Source organism: Daphnia pulicaria, chromosome 6 (assembly GCF_021234035.1).
Source record: "Daphnia pulicaria isolate SC F1-1A chromosome 6, SC_F0-13Bv2, whole genome shotgun sequence".
NCBI lineage: Eukaryota > Metazoa > Arthropoda > Branchiopoda > Diplostraca > Daphniidae > Daphnia > Daphnia pulicaria.
This window is the reverse complement of record NC_060918.1, coordinates 11,805,994-11,831,494: the sequence shown is the minus strand read 5'-3', so window position 1 is coordinate 11,831,494 and position 25,501 is coordinate 11,805,994. Positions and strand designations below refer to the sequence as shown.

The following is a 25,501-nucleotide window of genomic DNA, read 5'->3' as shown; positions in this document are numbered from 1 at the left end:
AATCATCATCATCATCATCTTTATTTTTTGGTGGGGGGGAACGGAACGCTTCGGTTGTTTATTCCTGTCGCCGCCATTGTTCGTCACATCTGGTGAATCATTCCTGTGAAAACGGTCTCGAATAATCAAAACACACGCAGTGAAATATACAAGAACATTGTAGGCCTCCTACTCTCTTTTGTTGTAGATTGGCCGAACATCTCAAAAAAAGATTTTGTTGGGTTGTCGTCCTTTTGAGGCCGTTGGGTTCCCTAATGGTTTGCTTTGTCCGATATCGAGGGCTTGTGTGAACAAGTACAGAGTATACTGTGTACATTTGCACATAGTGCGTGTGTGTCTTTAGGTGCTGTGCATATTGAACGAGCGACCAATTAGTCACGGATCTCAAATGCCATCGGGGGGAGAACTATAGAGGCCGCTATAATATCCGCCAGCGCTGACATGACGGGCCATTGCGGACCATCATATCTTCAAAACATATGGAGGGCCAGCCGGCCAGCTTATATGTTTGTATGTTCGTGTGTAGATACAGCTGCATACTAAATTCGGATGTACATAAAGCGGCCTTTTTTTTGTAAGAGAGTGAAGGGGAGGCTGTTGTTGTTGTTCGATTGTTTCTCGATTGACGTGAGCGGAGAAAAAGGTCGCGTGACCCTCTCAATCGAAGCGATTGAAAGAGGAGCCAACAGCGATAGCGGGGGATCTGCTTGACTAGTAGTGTGGAACTGATGGCTAGCTAGACCCTCTCCGTGAGTGCATGGAGAAAAACACATCACACTGATGGACGGTACGTATATTGGAAACATCAGGAAGAAAAAAAAAACGAAAATCCGACGAGTCCATTTGCTGTTTTCATGCTGATTAGTTATGCTCTTTTTTTATTCTTCACTTTGTCCCTTTTGTCGATCCCTTTGAATCGATGACTCGGTCAACCGATGAGGACCTCTGTAATGCACGTATACATACACCGGGGCGTGAGAGAGAAAGAGAGAACCCGACTCTCTTTATTGTATCTACCGACAAGCGTCGATAACAGGATCGCTGAATTGATAGCCAGCCTCCCATATATAGTACACCGGAGAAAGCCAAAAATGACGAGTTGGCGACAGGATCCTGATGAGCTATTCACTCCCATTGGATACGCTTGCCAATGGATCCATTATATCCGCGCGCAATCCAAGCGACTTAGTCGAATGCGTACTACGGATATAGCGCACTCGCTCTTTTATTGTACCAGGCTCTATGCTGGCAGTTATCCACCGCCTTAGGGTGGGTGGGATTGAGTCCGCTCAGCAAAGTACACACTAATGGCCCTTAAATAGTTGCATCATTTATCAACGTCCATTCGATAGTTTCTTCTGTTTATCACAAAATAAACTCCAAGGCAAAGAAAATAAATGTTGCGGTTCTTTTCTTAAGTTCGGGACGGCCACGATTGTGTAGACAGGCAGAACAAAATACAAAAACAACTTGTCTCTCAGTCTTTTCTTCTTCTCAAATGGCCGTGCAAAGAATAAGATGTGCACACGTAATCGAAGTCAACGTGTAATAACGTGACGGACCTCTCTCAGACAGTCGTCTCCAAAAAGGCCAGAAGAAGAAGAAGAAGAAGAAAAAGGGACCTTATCTATATTCTTCCCGGTCGTGTTTGTTGTTTGACGCTCAGAAAAAAAGAGGAGGGAATAACGACGTACGACGTAATAACAAGGATGGGCTTTCACGAGCTGTCAACAGTTATTCTGTTGTCTGCCCTTTGATTTATGCGGGGCAAAACACGTTGTTGGCTTATTTCTTTTTTTCTTTCTTTCTTTCTGTCTATTCCCTGAATGTGTACATTAAAAAAAAGGAATATGACTGTGCATAGACTCTGCTTCGCTGTTTCCTCTGTGTAGACAAGATAACCATGTCTGACATCATCTCGTCCAGCACCTTCACGCCGAATGATATGTTACTTGTCTTGCGGCTTGGTCGCAAAAGAATCAAACAACAACTGGAGAAAAAGAAAAAAAATTGAACAGAAAAATGTCCGCGTGTACTACCACTACGCCATGATGTGGGGGTGCACTCAGCGCGACTCTCGCCCTGTAATTTGAATCGATCCCGACACTTCACCTTTTCCTTTTCTTTTTCTCTCCCCTATTTTTATTTTTTAGCTTTTTCCGTCTCCGTTTTTTTTGCCGCGTTCACCCCGTCAAAGTGTAAAAGTGACTCCGTAAATAGCGGCACTCGGTGCGGCGGATTGATCCGGCCTCACGCGCCTCGTTTTGATCCATTTCATTCCGATTTTCACGCAACCCCGCTAGACTACAACACTCACGATTTGACCCTGAAGAATGACTAATACAGGGGTTGCGTTAGCACTGTCAGACTGCATCAAGTAATACACACGTATTTAGTTTCCTTTTCGAGTCATTTCTACCGTTTTGAATGGCGTATTACAAGATTGTTTGCCCATCAAAACGCTCTTGGCCTACGTGTATTTAGACTATTGTGCCGTGTAGTTGATATTCTGTATTTAATACACAGACGCGTGTGTGTTATGTGTATCATCTACATCTTCCTCCTGATCCTCCCCTTTCCCATGTTATTACATGAACCAAGTGTATATACAGTCGGAGAAGGAGGGGGGGATATGGGGTGGAGGGAAGTGATGTTTAAATATATGTACAGCGCACACCGAGATGGACGCGGGGAAGGTAGTGCAGGGACTTTCTATTACAATGCCTTGTTGTTGCACACTCTGTATATACTGCCGTCGTATTGGTATGTATATGTACCTTTGACTGAGCTGGGATAGGCCAGCAGCAACGTCAAAGGAGGTGTGTATGTGACTGTTTGTGTCTGCCCTGTGATTTCGGAACGGCGGCCGCTCTTTTCTAAACACTTTTCCATCTCCAGGGCCGACAGAATTCATCGAGAGAGAAGGCGAACACAATCAACTGTTAAATCCGTCCATCTGGGGTTATAGTAGCGCTCTATACAATCTAAATGCATTTAAAAGCAACTATTATTTAGCTGTAGTATAGAGTTATATCTCTCTCTACGGGTTTAAAAGGGTTTTCCGGAAAAATGGGATAGTAAAGCTCAGAAGATACACATCATCAAGATTCAAACCAAACACCGGCCAGTTTGTGCTCGGCCATCACTCTCAGGGATTTCCTGGATATTTTTACAACAACGGCAAACACTTTTTTTTACCATCACTTTACGCTGGATATGATCCGCCGACGGCTTGCCGGATTTTTATTGCATGATAAATGTAAATGTCTTTTTCTACATGGGCCTATGCGACAGGATCGAGAAGAGTCTGAGTGCTAAATGGGAAAAGTCGAAAACATTTTAGGCCGTTCTAAATGTGTCGGAGAGCATCGAGTCCTGTGGCAGAGGATTTCCGAAAGTATGATGGATCAATATTTGATTCAATTCACACGTATACGCACACAAAATGTATAATACAATGGAGAAAATATTTTAAAAGAATAATAAAATCAAGTGAAATTTTGGGCCTATAGGCCTCGGGTTGCCCCCCTTGTGTACACTTCCTGATTGTTTCTTTGCATGTGGGGACCCAGCAGCGCCCGCACTTTACCCTGATCCACATCGTTATACGTAGTAGTCCAGTAGGCCTCGACCATATCGAGAAGCTGATGAACTGTTTCCGCTTTCCCTATATCATCTAATTTTATTTGTGTCTCTGTCTACATTTCATTTCTCTGTTGTTGTTTTTTGGAGGGTTTGAAGGGAGGCCTCGTTTTTTCCCATTTTTGAAGGGCGCTAGGTCTCTCTGCTGTCATATGTAAAATGGATTTCTTATACATAGTACGCTGGATATGTGTCCACCTGTTACGTGATTGATCTGTCCACGCAAACGGGGATGGCGGTGGTTTTCCTATCCGATTTCGTTGCATTCAAAAGTCGCACGGCGGACGTTTCTCCGTGTGTGTTTTTGATTGTCAAATGCTCAGAGCAATGACGCTCTGATGATGAATTTGTCTTTACACACAAGAGAATTTCGGTCGACGCCCATGATATACTTTTTCGTTCATTAATAAATCCAATGCCCGTTGGAAAATAATAATAATAAAAAAAACTAAAAAACACCGTTTTTTTATATTTTCCCTTGAAAATTATTTCAAATAATGGGAGGAGTAGATCCCCAATCAATCAGGTGTAGTCCATCCTGTTACCTGTATATATTTACAAGCGTGTACACAAAAAGAAAGAAAAATAAAGGGGCCGTGAACCGGACTCGTTGGGTGAAATCGCCAACTCATTGGGTTAACATTATAGACTGGATCACTTGATATTGGCCCGTTTGATAGAAGACGAAGGTGTGTAGCATATATATACTATAACATACGTATACCCATAGTTACAGTACGTATCTCTTTATACACACGGCACAGGTGAATCGGGTCCTGTTATTATCGGCAACACTTTGAAAGGAAAAGGCCCCCAAGGAGAGCGCTGCCCTGCCCACTATTGTTACATGCTATATCGGTTGAGCTTGTATCTTTTTTTCTTTTCGGACTGTGGGCGGCTTCCACCTGGGAAAGTGTATATAGTAGGTAGTGTAGTAGTACACACACACACACACACACACAACCAAGAGGGGCTGAATAACAAGATGATACGCGGCGGCGGCGGCAGTGTCAATATACTTTTTTCTTCTTCTTCCAATTTGATCCCTTCTCGGTTGTTTGTATCAAAAGAAGAGGAGGAAGGAGGAAGGAGGAAAAAAAGAAAGAAGGAGAGGCCAAGAGAAAAATCAAATGTACAAACGTGATGAATAGAAGAAATAAGGAGGCGGAGTCGACGAGCAGAGAGAAAAGAAAATCGTTCCAAAAAAGAGAATCAGGAAGAAAACGAACAAGAAAAGGTTTCGATTATTTTGGCTTCGCCCTGCAAACAGCAGGGGATTACATCTGTCATGGCGGCCCGATCCTATACGCGGATGACACAGGGCTGGATGACCTCCTTTAGCTTTTACAATCATCCATCACACATCCCCCCCCCCCAACAACCACCACCACCACCAACCACCCTTCTCCCTAGTAATTCTGCCAGGCTTTTTTAGCTCAGGTCTTCCCTTGTGGTCGGCCGTGATTTCCTCCCACATCACCTGATCACCTTTTTTCTGCTGGATACTTTCTTTTTGATTCCTTCCACATTACTATACGCGCTTCATTATGAAAAATAAAAAGACCGCGCCCCGAAGTTATATGGCGGGTGATTTAAATTTTTCAAAAAGACATCAATCGCCAATTTGGTATTTTGCCGACCCCAGTTAGGAGCCAGAGCCCGGACCAAATACGTCCGACACTCCGACTCCATCATCGTAGTCATTTGCTGCGAGTTAGCATGCATGGACTTGACCTTTTTTTTTAAGCGGCGTGAAACCGCCGGCCGACCGTTTTTCACGCGGTAATAAGAAGAAGAGCGAAGATCGCGGGCAGCAGCGCGCGGACGCCAATCACGTCTAGACCGTTAGCGGGACGTTGAAAAGTGGCCCGCTCGCTCCTTCGTCCCATTTGATCTCCTTTTGGCTTTCGGATGGATGATTGCCCCCCTCCTTCGACCAGACGCGCAGTCAAGACTTTTATGGAAGCGGAATGAAAGAAAAGAAAACAAACCGGTTTACTTCATTCGATTCGAACGAAAAAAGAAAGATGGAACGGTTGGAGAGAGAACGAGACCATCACAGGAGAAAAGAGAGATGTGAAAAATACCCGAAAAAATTGAACGGCGGCTTCAGCAGCCACCACAGCAGACAAGCAATTTGAATGAAAATGCTTCGGTCCCGGTGCGCGTTCGGGATGTCGTAGACAAAGTCAACAGCGGCTGTACAGATATGAATGAGTTACATACAGCTTTATATATATGTATACACCGTTTGGCGGTGTGTGATTTCACGGTGAGCGCATTATCCATCAGTCTGGCTGTCCGGCCGGGAAAGTTAAAAATAAAAAGGAAGAATTTCGTACGCACATACAATTCCCGAAATGGCCGACGGCCACTGTAATACAACACAATTGTGCGTATGCAAATTGGCTGTATAATCGTATCTATATAGAAAGAGAATAGCTGAGCTACTTGATGCCATGAGGCGGCATCCGTCATTTTCCCTAAGTGCCAAACCTTTATATATACTGTATATGCGTTGTGACAAGCAACTCGTTTCAAAAATTGAATTACGCGCGCGCTTTTCTCTTTCCTCTCGGCGGCAGTCGCAGACTCATCCCGCTGAGCCAATACACCGTATACACGACAATTAAATCATCGAAATGTCCATTCGATTGGAATTTGATGGCAGAAAAAAAAAAGAAAAAAAGGCAATCAGTTTTTCTTCGATTGGAAATCTAAACCCTAAAATGATATCGAAATTCCTGGAAAACGGGTGGGCGGGGAGGGCCTTGTAACCCGGTGTGTGAAGAATATCAAAAGCGATAGTGAGAAGATATTTATAAGAACGAGATGAAAGGCAAAAAGAGCAGCTAGAGAGAGAGAGAGAGAAAAGGGGGAGAAAGAACACGTGTCGGCAACTATTGACTGAGCTCATTAACAGGTGCGAAGCAAAGGCTCACCACCCGTCGATTCTGGCGGCCCATTCCCGTCAGTGTGCCGATGATTTCCGACGGACCATACATATATTATAACCACGTATATATATAGTGGAGAACCCCCTGAGTATGGGACGTATATACATATCCATAGACGCTCTACGTGTTTGGATGTTGCTGGATGTAGTATACGTATATATCCTGCTATATAGAAAGCGACGATAAGAGATAGTCTCCATCTCCTTATTTTTCCCTCTTCATCCCCGATATTCTTTTCCTTGGTTCTTCTATTTTTCTCGAAAACATATCACACTTCATTACGCGCATCGGGCGCATCTCTTTCTTTTTATGCTGATGATCAAACTCCACACGATTCCTTTCGGCATCGCTGGCCCACCTTTGATTTATTCTAGAGCGAGGATAAGGCATATAAGAAGCTTTTCCTCTTCTCTCGCGAGAAAAAAAGACTCGACAGCGCAAGGACGGGGGGTAATATAGAAGGAGGGACTCTGATACTGTCCCGAACAAAAGTTTACGGCACAAAACGAAAAATCTAATCTTGTTTTTTTGTTTGGAAGAAAAAATAAAGGAAAAAAGATTTTTTGAGGTTATATCCATCGAGTCATTTCTACGTGGCGCATCTCGGATCAAGAGATAGTTTATTCAGTGTTTCTATGGATTTAATTTTGGTTTGAATTTTTCGCGCCTGTGATTTGAAAGATTTTTGTTTTTGATTTTTTAACAGTCGCGGCGTTTTCATCATCTCGGACCATTTTGATTCATCAGTTGATTTAACGATTCGGCATACCAACACAAGACGTGCCGGAGAATAACCGAGAAGAGTTGAGAAAAGAGAAAGAGCTAAAGATCGTCCAGATATAACGCCATATGTGCAGATGTTATTCGGCAATTTGGCTCGAATGCTATAAAACTTGTTTTTTTTCAAAAGTGAGATTACAATCGGACGATCTAGCCACGTATACACAGATAGCCTTTGACGTGACAAAATAAACCTTCACGGCTCGTTTGATTATTTGTTTCCCGACTAAATTCAAAAGGAATGACCTACACTACCTTAACTATAAATCACAGATATATGAGTTTCTCCGAGAAAACGGGACAATGTTTCAAATGCCAGTAAGTATAAATGTACATATGTACTCTACATTGTATTGTCGTGGCCCCGCTTAAATCATCCGAGTCCGAGTATTTTGATAAGATGGATTATTATTATCTAAAACGACGCGCAACATTTCAAAGAAGAAGAAAAGAAAAAGAAAAAAAAGTTTTAGTTGAGAAGTTATAACCCTGTGGACGTGTCTCATTAACGGTCGCAGCTGCACGCCGGATCGGCACGTCTCAGCGGGCAGTGCGGATGCCGGCGCGTATAAGGGGCCGGCCGCTTTTGCCCGTCCGTCTTATTGTAGAGAGAGAGAGAGAGAGACTATAAGAATCAACCGGATAACACACACACACATATATATATATGTATCTTGGCAGGTTGCCCCCGCCATCATCAGCAGCAGCAGGGACCGACGACGATCAGAAGCCTCAAAAAGATGTGGCTGCTGCTGTTGCTGCTGAAGTTGCGCGTTTTACATCACGCGCGCCCGGCGCGTTGGGTCGTTTGCGCTCGCGCACGTTCATCGGCCGCTTTTTAGCGGTGGCCGACAGCGATGTTATCAACACCCGGGCCGACGCACTTTATTACACAACTGCTGCACAAAACGTTATTTTTTTTTCTCTCTCTCTCTTCCCGGCTCGTCCCTGCTGTATAACCTACTTTTTGTTTATCCCGGGGGGGTTACAGCACAAAACGAAATGCGCGGTGGTATGCAACTGATCGGCCGATAAGAATCCAAATAAAAACCTTATCCGAATAAATGTATATAAGAGATTTTCTTTTTGCCTTTCAACTTCTTCTTCTTCTTTTTTTCATTTCTTATTATTTATCAAAACGATTTGAAAAAGAAAAAAAGGGAAAAATGGTTCTCGTGCTGACCGCGAGGCAATTCTTCTTCTTCTTTTTCAGGTGCTGGACTCGGGAGCGTGGAGCGTGCCGGGCTACTTGTTATTGTTGTATAAATCGCGGGGCGGCCATCACACTTGAAGGAATTTCAAAGATGGGCTCGATCTTATGGGGTCCGTCCGCGTTGGGCAACCGGGCAACACAATGCCAACGCGCCAACAACAAACGACTTATGCGGACTTTTTCGGCTGCTGTTGGCCCCCCTACTGAGCTGCTAGTGCTAGTACCAGAACCGAGAGAATGTCTATAGTGTAATAATAATAATAATAATAATAATAAGGACTTTGCTATTGTCTAGCTCATCGGGCTCTCATCACGAACGATGTCAATATATGTACATACACCAAAGTGCTGCTGAGTGGATTTCCATAAAAAAAATAACCAGCCCAAACAATTGCCGGGACAATCGAGTTGGTTGTCTTTTGTTTTCCTTCAATCGGTGGACAAGAAAAGAAAGAAAAAAACCTCCGTCATTATTTCTTTTCAAAATATCCCGTCGTGTGGACGTGTAAATAGACGAGAAAAGCTGACCTATTGTCTTCTATTACACGCCGTCGTTCGTGAGCTGCTATTTATTATTATTCGACAATTCCTCGAATGAGATTTTTGATTTCCTTCAAATAACATCATCCCCGCCGGCAATCGTGCCGTTTGCATGGTTCTGACGGACAAACTCCCGCCCATATTTCCGAACTTATTTTGATTTGTTATCGGGCGCATCTGGAATAATCCATCGCCGCTGCGATAACTATCGCCAATAAGACGAGAGCACTTAACAGGCGGCGGCCTTATTCTTTTTCTATACCGCAATCAAAAGAGAGAATAACCGAGTAGAACAAGATCTGGTCCGTTAAAGACACGTGTCAATCTCTGATGATGCTCGTCGGGGGAGTGGGGGAGGGGGAATATCGATGGAATGTATTGATCAACAATCCAGGAATGTGCGTTTGATGCTTTTGTGGGATCTTGTTTATATAAGTGGAAGCGGTTCCCTTTTCTTTTCCAGATTGCTGCTGGCCTCTCTACTGTTATCCGGCGCCATCAAAAAGTGAATTGACGTCCGGCACGTGATATTCACTTATTGGTTGACGAGCCGACTCCGGGATGAAGAAGGAGTCAATATTATCCCATCCAGCCAAATAAAAAAGGAAAAGAAAAGGAAAAGAAACGGGGGAGGACAGTTATTGTATCTTCTCTCTCGTTTGATCATTTTTTAACTTTCACCGATTTGAAATGTGCCTTTGCGAGAGATTGGACAGCGATTACACACTTTATATTGACTTGAATTGTAGTATTTTATTGTAGGTATATTTAGACAAAAAAAAAGGGCGCAGCAGGTTTCAGTGTGAGTTGACCCATGACTGCAGTGGCCATTTATGAAATGATGCGGCCATCAGTTATTATTATCAAGGATCCCCCCTCTCAATAACGGCAATAGAACTGCTGATGGTGGAAACAAATGACTGTGAAGAATCTCATAACAAGGAGAACACAGCAGAGAATGAGAAAAGGTCCAAGAATCGGAGCATCAGAGAATACGAATAAGTGAGGGTGATGGAGTCCTTCGGGGCACCTGTTTAATGCTTTTCTATCCATCCTTTAGATGATTGCTATTCTTCTTGAGACGGACCGTGCAGCAGCCTTGTATGTATAGATCTAAAAGCTGCTGCTGTGTGGATATAATACACATAAAAGGGAGGCTGTTGGCACAAGGTAAATAGTTCAATTTCTCCGAACGACGATGAGGTGTTGCTGGGACGTGAAAAGGCAAAAAAATAGAAAAATAAAATATAAAAAGGAAGAAAAAAAAAAAGATATTTAACTGGCTGTTTAATGACGTGTTAGAACAGCGGGATGTATAGTCGGAGCTAATGATTGTTGTTTCCCTTTTGTCTTCTTTTTTCTATTTTTTTTTTAGTTAGGTTAGTGTCTGCTGGCTGTGTGTGTATGTATATATTTTCCCCCCTGTTTTACAACTCTGGAGGAAAGAACAAAAAGGAGCGATTGCACTGTAGGAGCTACCTGTTGGACGTTATAAAGCAAGTCGAGAGCTCATTCCTCCAGCAAACAAAAGCATTTGAAGAGTCATTACCGTTGATCACACGGCCTGTCACTATAGGGCTAAAATAAATGAACCTCTCTCAACTTGTTTGGTTTGTTTTGAATTTTTCTTTTTTTCAAAAAGAAAAGATGAAACATTTCGGGTGTCAAATTCATTTCTTCTTTGTCAGCCGAGAGGTTACATAGTACGGTAGGTGATTGGTATTTTATTTTATTTTCCTACAGAATGGACCCTCCCTTTTCCCGTGTGTTATCAAAAAATCCCCATGTGAGATGATCAACACAAACAACAGCAGACAAAATAGTTTCAGTTGGCCGGGTCGTCTTCCGACAACTGCGGATAAAATGACAACCGCTTTCCGGTCTTGTCTCTGTTGTCTCTCACCTTCTGCAGCAATCGTACGGATGTCTATGAGTGTGCAACAGCTGAGTGGGAGTGACTGGAAAAGAAAAAAAAAAAACAACATAAAGTCTCAGGGCCTACTGAATATATGCCTATGCCTATATGTGTCTTTCCGGACACCTCCTTATTTTTACTTTCTTCTTCTATTCCATTTGTCTCTGATATGACGAATAGACGTTGCGTGTGACTAACCACACACTCACTCTCTCACAAAAACACAGGAGGGAGATATAACGACGACTGCATTCCTTTTTGCTTGCTTGTACATTTACTACGTCTGGAGAAATGCGTCCGGCCATGTACGGATCCCCCAGGTAAAAATGTGTGTTCACACATCTCATGCAAATCCACGTATGGATGTTGGATGCCCGGATTTCCCGTGACATCAGCTGGATGTGTACACTTCGGCCTCGCGAGCCGTTTCTCTTGTGGGTTTTTTCTTTTCGAATAATATTCAATAGACCTACAACAAGATATAATACGCAGCTGCTATATAGTTGCCTAGATACATTCAATTGGCCGCAACGAGATAGAGAGAAACACAATTTTCGCCTGTCGTCGAATGAATTTTCTCCTCTGAATTTGGTCATGCCGCCCAGCATAACTTTTAGTGTTCCCCCAAAGCCCCAAAAGCCATTTGCTGATTTATTACGATGTTTTGGCTATACACATACAAGGCCGCTCTCGCTCTCTCTCTCTTTACACGTGTTATGGTGTTATTCGTTAAAAAAATAAAATAAATAAATAAATGGGGAAACTATCCACTAAACAAAACCCTCGCCATTAGAAGAAAAAACAAAATGGAACAAATACATAGGCCAGTATCTTGTATACACACATAGAGGCGTCCAGTTTATGGAGAGACGATCGTTGATTATTACTGCAATCGATAGAGAGGGGGCTGTATTTACCACAGGGCTGCGTTTACTCGGTGTCTCATAGTTCCGTATAGTCTCAACAATTTTATGATGGCCGGAGCCCCTCAAAAATTCCCCATGTCTTTTATTTTTTTGGCACTTTTTTTCTCTTCTTTCTATCGGCGCGAGCGCGATCGTTTTATTTTTTTTTGTCTGTCGGCAGACCATCGGTCACTCACTGGAGGGTTATCAAATTTATTTTTTATTTTTTAACCCCCCCCCCCCCCCACCCGTTTCGTTTCGTTTTTTCCATATTCATTTTTGGTACGCGGTTCTTTTACTTTTTTCTTCCACCGACCACAAAAGTCTGTAGATTTTGTCCAACACTCTGTGTGTGTTTTGTTTCAGCCTCTCTCTCCACGAGATTGTATTCCTTCTTTTTTTTTTTTTTTCTTTTTATGTTCGTGTGGTTTAATGAGATTGCCCATAGCCGCATTTTCCAGGGTTCTCTTTCAAATTTGGGTATAGACTAAAGTAGAGAGTGAGAGGCGGCCGAGAGAAGATATACTCTCGTATTGTGCGTGATGCGCTTTTCTTTCGTTTTGTTATTTTCGTTGCTGGGCAAAGGCGGCGGCGACGACGGTGCGGTAAAGACTCCGGGGTCAATATTGTGCGCTCAGACCATCCTCATCTCACTGTGTGTGTGTGTGTGGAGAGTCTGGAGGAGAGACTTGTGTCTAATTTATGTGTGTACAGGCACCAGGGTAGTATCTATTGTCTTTTATGTTTATCTGTTTGAATTGGACTCTGACCGCATCTTCCACATATACCATCGGGGGAAAAAAAAAAGGCGCAACACTCAACTATGCACACACACACACAACCAAAACACATATAATAATATAAGAGTTGAAAAAAAGAAAACCAAAGAAAAATAAATATACTCAACAGCAGTCGAGAAATGAGAAACAAAACAAAACGCCTTTTTTCTTATTTTTGGTTTTTCCCGATGAATGTTCTCGGTTTTATTTTCCCTCGAAAAGAATTATTAGAAATTATATCTTTTCCCTGTGATTCCTTTTTTTATTTTGTTTTGGTTTGACTCCGGTGATGATATTATCCCTGTGAGGCTTTTTTTTTTTGAATTTCGACTAAACACGCAGACCCTTTGTGTACACAACACACACACGACGACTCTTTTTTCTATATCGTCTCTGATTATTATTGTTGCCTCGCATATTTATTTATCGTACGCAGCAGCAGTGTGCTCGGAATCTTTTTTTTTTCTTTTCTGATGGTAAGACAAGATCGCATGTTACATTGTCATTACAGTCAAAAAGGCAAATACAACAACCAGCAGATGAGTTTCGAGGAGCTACTGTTCGCCAATAATTGGATATATATCAGCCAGCGGCTCACACACACTCTCTTAATAATATCCAATAGCATATACAGAAGGGGGTATGTATAGCGGTACTGTTGCTGCATATGTTATAATACTCAATTGTCTATCGCTCCCCTTTCGGTTGGGAGAGAAACCAAACAAAAGAAAACCAGATAAAACTGTATAGAGGATGATAGAAAAGAGTCAAAAAAATAAGCCGCAACGCTGGGACGTGTGTTCGTTTCGTGTTATCATCTGATTTCTTCGTGTTGTCTGTCGAAGACCGCGAGCGCTCACGCGACGCCATTCGTTCTATATATTTCCCTTGGACGGGAGAGAAGATGGGAGGGAGAGCCCCCAAGAAGATAAAGGGGATAGAAAAAACAACAAGTGAGAAAATGGTTTTTCACAGTCTTATTTGGGAGAAAACAAATTCGGGAGCTCCTTTTCAATATGTATGTATATCAGCAAACACGTCGGCTCGTTTCCTTTTTTCTCTCCCGTTCGGTCCGTTCGCCGGGACCCTGAAATGATTTGATTCACTCCTCAATTTTTGTGGCGGTCGTCCCGAGCGATACACACACACAAGTCTACTAAAATTGAGACTAATACAGCTGCGGGCTAGATCTCTCTCTCTCTCTTCATCTCGCCTTTTGTCCATTTGACGGCGCGAGCAGCCGCCATCAACTCGTGTAATCAAAAATACAAAACTATGGCCGAACCCAATTCGGAACAAATGGAAAAGATGAATAAATCATCCAATCTGCGATAGATACACACACACACAGCACTCCATTTTACTTCATTATACCAAGTGTGTTTTATCTTCTCCCCGAGATTTCCCAGTAAAAGAATATTAGACAAAGAAAAGGCCTACACTCACATTGCGTTTAGCTCGAGGCTTTTTTCTCTGACTAGGAAATTGAAATTCTCTTCGGTCTTGAATAAAAAGAAGTGACGACGACGTATTAGTGTCGAGGTGTTATTAAACACTTGTTTCCTCTACATGTACATCTATTTCCGCTTTTGTTTTGTTTCTGGCCTTACTACCTACTGTGCTCTCTTATATGACACTCTCCGAGGAGGGGGTGGAATTATATAAGAGGGTGCAGGTATTATTCGTTGCGGTAAATAAATTAGACGACGGCTCGCAACGGTGGCTACGTGTACAACATTACGTGTATACTACTACGCCTCTACGTAGAGAGCCGACAACATCCGGCAACAGCAATTCGTCGTCGTCGTCACTTTGACTCACCTGCGTTCCTCCTCTCCCTCCCTCGGCTGTCGGCTTAAAATAAAAAGCGGCAAAACGCACAGAAGCCCATGCTGCAACACACATTGTCTCAAAATGACTAAATAACCGAAAATGAGGTAAGCGGAATTATCGAATTTAGCGCGCTCGGCAGTGATTTAATGACCTGTGAAATTGTCGCCCAATTTTCTCAAAAATAAAACCAACTTTCTCTTGAAGGGTTTTGTCGAAAAGCGAAATGATGAAACCAACCGCCGCATTTCGATAGAGCCAGAAAATGATCTTCGACAGAGTCCATCGACTGTTAATACTCCAAAAACGAAGCGAAACTATTACGAGAAAAAAGGTATTAGATATTCGTATAGAATAGACAGCAGTTACACTTATATGAGGGCGGGTTATTACCCAAAACCAAAAAGAAAAAAGGAAAAGAGAAACAAGTGGAAAACTGAAAAACCGACGCGAGGGTGAAGTGGGTGTAGAGAGTAGGAGGGAACCAGAGGATATGTGCATAACAATAACACAAGGAAGGTTTCTCTCCCTTGATACACGTCATAACTCAAATATTTGATTGAAGGGGGGCCCCCGTCTACTTGTCCCGGAGCAGTTGGGTGTTTTTTGGTGGCCCAACCAGGGTAGAAGTAGAAATGATGCCGACTCAAATGAAAGGGAGAAACGACAAGCAATCGGCTCTCCTTCTTACGCCAACAACAACAACAACAACAACAACATACGGAATTGTATAAAAGAGGGAGAATAAGAAGGAAACAAAAAACACCGCTTCTGGGTCTCTCTACAATATATCTATTACAAGGCGGTCGCGGCTTCAACCGTTTTTCTTATTCTCCTTCTTCATGTTTTGTCTCTTTCGGAGGTTGGTAATTTCATTTCCCTTCAGTCAGCTACACTCGCCGGTATACTATAGACTTTTTATTACGTAAAAAAAAAATATTATATATTTTTTGACCACTCGGCATTTCCTTCTGAGCTTTCAGCTCGATCATCTCTCATTGTATTATATTCTGTTGCCCCCTCCATCTCGGTGATTACTTGAACACACACACCGCAGACAATGTTTCTTTTTCCTTTTTTTTTTCTTGGGCTATTTATTTTTTTCGCCTACCAAACTTTTTGTTTGGATTGCTGCTGTTTGGCCCTTTTATAAATTGCCAAGTCACCGGCACATATAATCAACAGTCCAAGTTTATTTTACACAAAAAAAAAATAAAAAAGGGACCAGCAGAAAAGGTTGTGACGACGAGTGTCGGGACCCTGAGCGCGGCCCCTGTAATCGCTCTGCCATATTACAATGCTCGACGTGCCGATATGTCTAGTGTCGATTTTTCGTCATCATCATCATCGTCATCATCATCATCACCATTAGTGGGCGGGTGTATTACAGGGGGGGGGGAGGAGAAGGAGGAGAAAGGTCGCGGTAAAGTTGAAAGAAAGTTAGCAAAAGGCTATTAGTATAGACCCAAAAAGTCGGCTTGCGCCTATGGGTGTAGACGCTGCACGCAGGGTATTTTGTGCACGCCAAGTGGAAAAAGATAAAGAAGGAAAACGCTTTTCTTCTTTTCTATGGTCGTGACATTTTTCAAAAGTATCGCGGTCTAATCCATCCGCTAATCTTCACTCACCACACGGCAAATGTTCAATACATTTTTTTTTTAAATTTCAAAGCGATAATGGCGGTGTTGCTCTTTCCCGCTACATTTCTCCCCTTTCAAAATGTAATGCTCATGGAAAGAAAAAAACAAACAAGAGAAAATGATAATAATAAAAAACAAAAAAGTGGAACTCGAAACTGTTTTGGGCGATGCCGCATTGACCGAAATGACCATATGGTCGGTCTACTGCTATGTACACTAGTGAAACGGCCGGCGGTTGTTTTTACGACGTTTGATTGGACAGTGCGTTTTTTCTATATCCATCTTTCTTTCGTATTTTTAAAAGAAAAAATGGCCCATCACATGCCCATTTCGCCTTTCAATTTTCGCCCTTTGGCAAAAAAGAAATAAAGTCGAAAAGAAAATATCTTTTTCCTGGTCCGTTTGTGCCAAAAAGAGGCTGGCTTGTTGATGTCAATAGCCCATGTTATTATCACCCGGAGTAGTCGCTGTTGTACAAACACAACCGTATACTATACCCCGGCTGCGTCGATAAGGTCAGCAATTTGCGCTTCTTCAATATAATGTCCTTTTTTTTCTTTCCCCCCATCAATTTTTTTTATTTTCCCCGGCAATTTTTCGACAAATAAACAGCTCCATTTTCTGGCGGTTTCAGCTGGAAGATTGAAGGGGGGGGGGGAAGAAGGGCAATCGAGAGAGAGGGGAGAAAAACAAAAAAAGGAAATGTCGACCTTAATTTTTTCCCTTTGCTGTGTGAGGGGATCCTCGACGACAAAAGGCAAATCAGAGAAGAGATAGTTAAATAAAAGTTACCGACAATTGCACATGAAGCGAGCGCGGCATTTCTGTTTCGATGTCTCCGAATCAAAAGGCCACAAGAGTCGAAACCTTTGGACCTTAACAGCCTGTATCTGTGCCAGCCTTCTCCGCGAGACGAAATAAATGCCGACAGTCTCAAAAGAAGCAGAGCAGAGCAGAAGAAAAACAACGAGGACAACCAAACAATCGGCTCGAGAGGGACCCCCATTACGGCGAGAATAATGACAGAACTCGACGTCCGACACGTCTCTACCTTCATTTCCACCACGCCCACCACGACCAATGACCTCCTCAACTTTCAATTCTTCTCCGAGGTGATGATTCAGCCCCCATTTTTTCGGAATGTATCGTCGACACTTTTTCCAACTTCATTTTCAAGTGGAAAACAAAACAAGATAAAGATTGGCTGAATATGACGAAATGAGATCTATATTACTATTTTTTGACACCTTCATCCGCAGGTAATTAGACGGTGGGGGGAGGGAAAAAAAACAGGTGAATAAGTTTAGTGACGTTGACATTTCCGATTGAAAAGTCATTTGAATTTTCTCTGGTCGGCGGTTCTTACACGGTTACACGGAAAAACAGATGGCGGATATAGACAGCCAAGCTGTTGTTTCCATTGGTTCACTGTTTGAACACACCTTGGAAAAATAGACGCACAATGTCCCGAGGTGGGTAATAATAACGCATCCAGCACAACAATGATAAGAGAAAAACAAATTCACCTTTAGGGTGGTTTCGCCTTCAGGTGAAACTCGGCACAAAGTGCAATTGAAAAGAAGTTTCTTCTTCTTGTATTTAACTTCCTTCTTCCCTTTTGCTCTTTTTTTTCTCTTTCTCTCGCCCCCGTTATTATGATTTCACTTCATTTCCTCCGCTGTTTTTTTTTTCATTATGCATAGACCTTATTATGTATATTCTCGTTGATATTGTCTTTTCGTTCACTCGGCGTAAGCACGGTAGCCGGGGCAGCACATCCGGGGGTGATCCACTCTCCCAAATAAGGGGCCCTCCTTCTACCTTTTATTCTTATTACCTATAGACGTGTATATAGTCTAAGCATTATGTAGTCGAGAGAGAGAGAGAGAGAGAGAGAGAGAGACCCACCTACCTCTTCGAATTCCGCTTCGAGGTGCTGCAATAATTACAAGCATTACCTCAAAGAAGCTTGTGGAGAGAGAGAGAGAGAGAGAGAGAGTGTGGAAGCTATCAGGCTGTTTTGTTTTAAACACGAACCGAGGCGTTTGAACTTTACTGCTCCATCCTTATAATAACACGAGGAGGAAATTAATTGTCTGGCGCAAAAGAATTCCAGACGATAAATCGTCGAGTGGAGCTGATTCGGTTACCTGTTGGGCAGCGCAGCGTATGGCCAGGGAGTATAAAAAGTCAAGAACAAAAATCAAGACAAGGACGCAATATATAAAGAAATGCAATGCGTAAGCGTACACCGCGCGTTATTACACCGGCATCAGCAGCAGCAGCAGCGGCAGCGCTGGATTACGCAGTGAAGCGCTGACTGTATTAACATTCCGCTGGAATGCTTTTCCCCAGAGATAAGTGTAAGAAGCCGGTAGCCGCTGATGTTAGTGCAGCAGTCGATATAACATATAGGCAGAGAGAAATTTACGTTTCATTCCGTCCGCATCTCTTTTATATCGACGCTCTTTGGCTGGCTGGACTCGCATTCAGGAGCCCTGCTGTTGCACCTGAATGACGCGATATCTATCTATGTAATAACATTAACAAGTTGAGACACAGTTTGACCTCTGCAGCTTTTTCCTCTTCACCTGTTTGCTCCTGCTGGTCCTGGCTCTCTCTGTCCGTGTGTGCATGCCCTTAATGGCCTGATAAATAAAGACTTGTCCAGCAGCAGGAGCAAGGTGTATAGAAGAAGTCAAGAAGAAAAAGAAGAAGAATACCAGGTGAAAAAAAAAGAAAATCAAGAAAACACACGCGGAAGAAGAAAAGAAGAGAGAATGAAGCCTCCCTCTGGCGCTGTTCATCAGGAGTCTAACCGGCCCGGGCGAACGTTCACAGCAGCTACCTATCTATCCCGGTGGGTCGTAAAAACATATTTATATTTATAAGTGAGGAGGGTCGCGCTATAGTTCTTGCCCCTTCTCTTCGGGGGCCATTCTTTTAATCACGAACACCTGCACACACATTTGCTTTTCTTTTTCTTCCTTTTCTTCAGTCGTATCTCTCTATATAGCTCAAACACACACACAAATATTAGACGTGCAGGAGCTGCACAGGAACAGTTCGAGATGTTCTCGGCCAGGCCTATAGGTCACTGCATATAGATAGATACACCATACTATTTTCAAAACAAGAGAAAATAATAATTACGCTTCCAGCGCTATGGTCTACCTAGATATATGATGCAAGTGCATATCCCCAAAATGCGGGAGTCTTATTTTTTTCTTGTTCCTCACGAAAATGATGTAATAAAAACGAGCATTTTCGGTTCAGTTTTTCATTTGTTTTAATCACGTGATGATTTGGGATATTCGTGTACAGCTACTTGTTGTTTTCGGTGGCTTTCTCCCACGACCTGCGTGCAGTGTCACCCAATCAAAATCACGATTTGATTATATTCCGGCCATTTTCAACTTTCGATGCAGGAAAAAATTGGATTTCTATTCTTTTCTTGTCATTAAAAATTCGGTTGAGTTTTAAATTCGACTTCCAGCGTCATTAGAATAAGAAACTCCACTTAAATTCATTTGAATTTAGAGAAATAGATTCTATTGCTAGCTGTGCGCTGCAGGCAGGATATGTACAAACACACGTCAATCAACGATCCCGACTCCGGAGCAATTCTTCCCTCCCGTCGTAACATCTTTTCTTTTTTTTTTTGCCAAAAAGGAAATGAGCCTTTAAATAATGTTAAAAACAACAACTCATAATGAAGGTATATGATGGTTGTATACAACCAACTTTTTGACGGGGCATTTTATTTATTTATATGTTTGCCTTTGCTCAAGTGTATGGCGTGCATAGACGCACCTAATGACCGCAACATAATACCTCCCCACACACACACAAAAAAAAAACTAAATAAAAATACCCGAGTCCAAGAAGAAGAATAAGAGGAGTAGGGCTGGAAATATGTTAAGAGTAGAACAACAACAACTCACACACAAAAAAAGAAAAAGTAAACCCATCAAACTCTAGGGAAAAGAGAGAGAGACGAGAGAAAGAGAGAGAAAAAGATTAGAATTAAAGATATATCAAGAACGAGATAAGACCCACCACGATGGGACGGTTGATGGTGAAGTCAGAGACAGCAGCTCAGCACCTCCGCGAGGTAAAAAGAAAAGAAAATGATGTGTATACGTTCATAGCATTTTGCTCTTTTTTTTTTTTTTTTTTGTTCCCCCTTATTCCTTCCTTCTCTGCTCTGCTCTGGCTGTGGCGTGTCGGGCTATGCTAATGACAGAGCTGGAGCTGCCGAAAAACTGCTCAATGAAGAACAAATGCCTGAGCCCTCTTATTTCTCTCTCTCTGGCTATATTTTCTCTTCTTTTCTTTCCTCCTCCTCCTCCCTCCAGTTCCAACCTTCTTCTTCGACTAACACACGTCTTTTAGAAACACAACTATACCGGCAGCTGTGCATTCACACCTTCAAACAATGGGGCTCTCCAAAAAACACCAACATCAATTGGTCTATGCCATGCATATTATACAAAAGAAACAGGTGAACCATCAAAAAGTAACCCAAAGAAGAAGCTAAGACGAAAAAGAAGCTATAAGCTAGAAAAGAGAAAACGGTTCGGGGACTCATCTACCCCCCATCAAACTCTTAAATTCCACTCGAGTCGCATGGAAAATCACGACACCGTGAAAAGTGTCAAACGTGTCGCAATGACGGTCGTCTCTCTCTCTCTCTCGACACCTCTGAGGAACATTTCCAACCCAAAACAGCTGACCCCAAAAATGAACGGTGGAAAATGGTTCACAAAAAGAAGAGAGAAAATATGGCACGTATTTTCGTGATTGAATGAAATCCCGGCAGCAACACAATTGGCGAAAAGTGTCGGACGAATGAAAACAGAAAAAAAGGGGGGAAATTTTTGGCGAAACGTGTCAAATGAAAAACCACACGCAGACTATTCCGCGGGTTATTTTGAAAAGAAAAAATAAAATAAAAATCTTTTTCGAGAGTTTCTTCTTCTTATTCTTCGGGTAGGTGCGTGTGCGCTTCTTCCCTCTCGGGCATTCCACCATGAAGGTATCCACCTAATTAAATCGCGGCATTGGCTCAAACACACACACACACAAACAGGCCGGGGAGTTATCAGAAGAAAAATGAAAATGCGCGAGCTATAGGGGGAGAGAAATGTACTGTAGCAACTTCCAAGTTCCATTATTTCCTTTTTTTATTTTTCATTTTTTTGTTCTCTTGTTGTTTCTTTTCGATTCTCGGGAGTGAGAGGATCTAATAGGACTTCTGTACACCCCCTCGGTCGACGAGAGAGAGAGAGAACCATCTACCAGAGGAGCGCCAACAAAAGGAAGAAGAAGAAGAAGACGGAGTGTTCATTAAAAGAGCGAGCTGTGAATTGGGAGGCCGGCTTCTATGTATCGTTGGTCAAACACAGCGTGGTATGCCCATTCCTACCTGTCCAGGTATAAGATAGCATAGAAGCCTACGTGTTGTGTGCAGGATGAGCTGTTTAAAAAAGCCAATACGATCGAGTGTTAAAGGTGAAAAGAAGAACAGCCAGAAATCAAAAAGGAATAAGAAATCTTCTCCCCTCAATCTCCTGGCCTGGCTTCGCGCTATCTCTAAGAGGTGAAACATCACAAGAAGTGCGAAGGTATGTGTCTTTAGCTCATGTCCAGCCAAAAGAAAGAGGGGAGATCCCCCCATCAACCCAAACATCGCAGGTACATCTTCTATCGGAGACAATAAATCAGCAAAAGAGCCAAGCAAGGCCCACAGCATAGCGCTAGATCTAAGCAGTAAAGAGGGACGCTTTGGCTAAAAAAGCGACGACCCCGGTGTGCCAGGAATTTGTAAGCCCATCAGCTGTTCAAGGTGTTGATTACAGGGGACCGGTCACCGCGCGCCAAACACAAATTGTTTGAATTTATATTTTGAAAAATAAAAAAAGCAAAGCAGATAGGAGGGGTCACAAATTGCACACATATGGGCATCGACCCATACGAATTTAACGCTGCGATGTGTCGATTGCTGTGCTGCCCACCTGCGCCTCTTGACACACACCGCCGAAACCAACCGAATTCTTTCATAATAAGTGAGAAATAGAGGGCCTCAATTTCAGCGCTATTTCACCCCTCGATGAGAGATGTGAGTTCTTCGCATGGGAGTGTGTGTGTGTGTGTGCCGTGTGTTCCCGGGGTCGGTTGCTGCTACTGGAACGGGTCAAACTCCCTCCCAAAAAGTATTTTGGCTGGCTGGTTATTACCTACTTTAATCCTCCTCATTTCTATCCGCGCATTCCCATTGAAACTTTTCTTTTTTTTTTATGGTTTATGACAGAACCGGTAGCGAAAACGAACATGAGCGCGCGCCCGTAGTAACTAACACACCTGTGCCTCATAATAATATCGCCCTATCATTTTTGAATTTACAAAAAAAAAAAAAGAAAGAAAATTCGTTCTTCATTTTTCACCGGATGCTTGGCGGACAAAATGCGGGAGACGATAAGTTGGGCCATAAAAATTCCGAAAGGCCAATAGGGGGGAAAAAACACAAGAAAAATGTCCGTTTTTCACCTTCAAACCCCCCCCCCCCCCAAAAAAAAAAAAACAACACGCCAAATAATAATAAAACAAACAAAACAGCAAATTCACGCCTTTGGCTATTTAAGCGCCTACAAGGAGACGCATCCGGCTGCTGTCTCTATGTGCTACAGCACGCTACATTAGGAAAGATTCGAGTGCAATAAACGGGGACCCCAGACCAACGCACACACGAAAGATAAAAGCAACAAAATTAAAGAAATGGCGGTCAAGTTTGTTTCAATATTTGAAAGAGAAACAAAAAAAGAATGCGGATATCTAAAAGGCGGCGAAAGGAAAGACCTCCCGTCGATCCAAGAAAAACACTCCACAAATTAAAAACGGGAGGGGGAAAAAATCTCTGTGCACACAAATGCAAGCGCTTTCGTGTAATGATAAGTTGCATATTCATCCGCCGTGAGTGTCCGCATCATCAACACCTTCTCGCTCTTTTTGCGTGTGTAAATTTCCTCAAGAGTTTTCTTGTTCGTTTTTCTCATTTCATTTGAAAAAAAAGAAAAAGAAATTTTTTTATTTTATTTATATCGACGAACACGCCGACTCGGCGGATTTCCAGATAAAGAATAAAAGAAGAAATAAATAAATAATAAAAAAAGGAAGAAAGGAAGAACAGCGCAATCAAGACTGTGATATTTTTCCCCCATCACCTCTCCTCCTCCATCCATCTATAATCTGAATGGGTTTGATACCGCGATCACGAACCCGTTAAAGCTATATAGACTATAACGCCAACAATACACAACGAGGAGGTGCCCGGTGTGGCGGCAGGTCTCTCTCGGTCGTAAAAATGTTCTAGTTGGGTTGAACTTCGCTTGAAATGTTTAAAGTTAAAATGTGTTTCGAATGTGATTGTTTACCCACAGACAAAAGTTGTGGGGTACAAAACAAAACAAGCCTGATCTGCAGTCGTTCTACAAATTAGTTTTTCTTTAATAAAACAAAAAACCTGACTGAGTCAACAAAAACGACAGGAGAAGAGAGTTCTAGTCAACGGCATAGCTCAGGAATAATCGTACTCGTTACTATGTAACGATTTACAATTAACACCGCCATATAGTCACCAAGGAAGACTAGAGATAGATTTGTCCTACCTTTATGCCTGGGAAATACAGCCAGGCATTCCGCAAGTGCTCCATCCGCAGAATAGTTGGAAGACACCAGGCAGGATAGGAAAAAGAGTCTCAGACTCGTGAATACCCCCACATTCACATGGGCGTACACGAGGACAGAGAGGATTTCAAGAAAGGGGAAGAAGAGATCCACGGTAATCCGTAACTCGGCTGGCATCGGTAGTTTCTCCCATCAATCAGATGGGATGCTGTTTATCTAAAAAAAATAAAAAAATGGGTTACGAAAAATATTTAAGTAAGGGAAGTTGAAAATGCAACCCTAATTGTTAATAAACAAGAGAATTTTAGGTTTACAATACACTGCATTGGTGCAAGTCATGCATCATGCAAATATCAGGTCACAGGAATGAAAGTAATGAAAATCATTACCCAAGCAATTATACTTGGATTTTTGCTGTGACAGGTCAGTATCAGCACCAGAAAAACTTGCATATCTAGTGGTTGCGATGGCTGCCTCCAAATCTGCATCTGCACAAAGGAAAAGGTTACATAGAGCAAACAAACTGCCACGAATTGACAGGAGGCTTACATGATAAATGTTAATCAGGTACTAAAACTTCACAAATTAGGAACAGGTTTCACTTCTATTTAAGCTCCTATATTCATTCTATTTGCATTCTTACTTTTATTTACCTGCTTAACATTGCATGGAGTGTGAGTTAAGCGATTCCATAAAGAGTTACCTTGTTCACACGACGACCAAATTTTTTGTCATTCTATTTTTTGTGCTTCTTTTCGTGCAGCCACGTTTAAAAAAAAATGATAAGTTTGTCCACTATAGTTATCAATATCATTCACTAATGACTAATCACTAATCACCTCGCCACTTTTTCGAAACGTGTTAACAAAGCGAGAGCAGACGACACATCTTCTCTATGACTCTTTTAATTAATTTTGGTTAAGATATCGATAGATTAAAAATCGACCCCTCAATAAAAACCGATCAAACACGATTAAAAGCGGTTTTCTCACTTGCGTTCGACATCCGCTGAACGGATCTCGGGATTATTTTAGTATTTTTAGTTCGTCTCATCAAGTTACACCCCTGCCACAGACAAAAGTAAAAAATTCGGACGAAAATCGCAGATAATGAGTTTTAGATCGAAACCCGCCACGATAACACCCCCAGGACTCGCTTGGCTAACAACACACTATACACAGCATAAAAGAAGCATTAAAAAAAAAAGGATGTTGTATGAATAAAGGTCACATAATATTTGGTTATGACCTGGTCGTCGGCGTTCTTTTTTTTTTTTTTTTGAGGATGACTTGCGGGTCTTGATATTCTCCTTTTTTTGTGTGTGGCTCAGACAGTCGCAGTTCGTTGCATATTGCATCATATAAACGCCAAAAAGAAAAACCGAGGAGAGAGAATGAAAACATCTGGTCCCGCCGGCACGGTCTCCCGCGTCTTCATCTTTCCTCCCCATTTTTGGCCAAAGTTTGCGACTTGCACCGCATATCACAACGGCCATCAAAAAATAAAAATTCTTCGGAAAAAGAAAAGATACTATACACGCTGGAAGTGAAAAATAACAGGGGAAAAAATAATAATATAAACTTTGGGTGTATTTTTTGTATTTATTTTATTTTT

The 25,501-nt window shown here is 42.3% G+C and overlaps 1 long non-coding RNA gene across 4 annotated transcripts in view; it reads right to left on the bottom strand.

Annotated features, from left to right (window-relative positions):
* The window catches only part of LOC124344279, a 41,997-nt gene extending 17,076 nt beyond the window's left edge, over nt 1-24,921 (bottom strand). For 2 of the 4 annotated variants that reach the window (XR_006919639.1, XR_006919636.1), the window contains exons 1-3: nt 24,541-24,921; nt 24,277-24,375; nt 23,869-24,103 (exon numbers count right to left, since the gene is read on the bottom strand). This is a non-coding gene — a long non-coding RNA (uncharacterized LOC124344279). The remainder of the gene's footprint in view (nt 1-23,868; nt 24,104-24,276; nt 24,376-24,540) is intronic. The other 2 variants (XR_006919638.1, XR_006919637.1) reach the window with 2 other exon arrangements.
* Between the last annotated feature and the right edge of the window lie 580 nt (nt 24,922-25,501).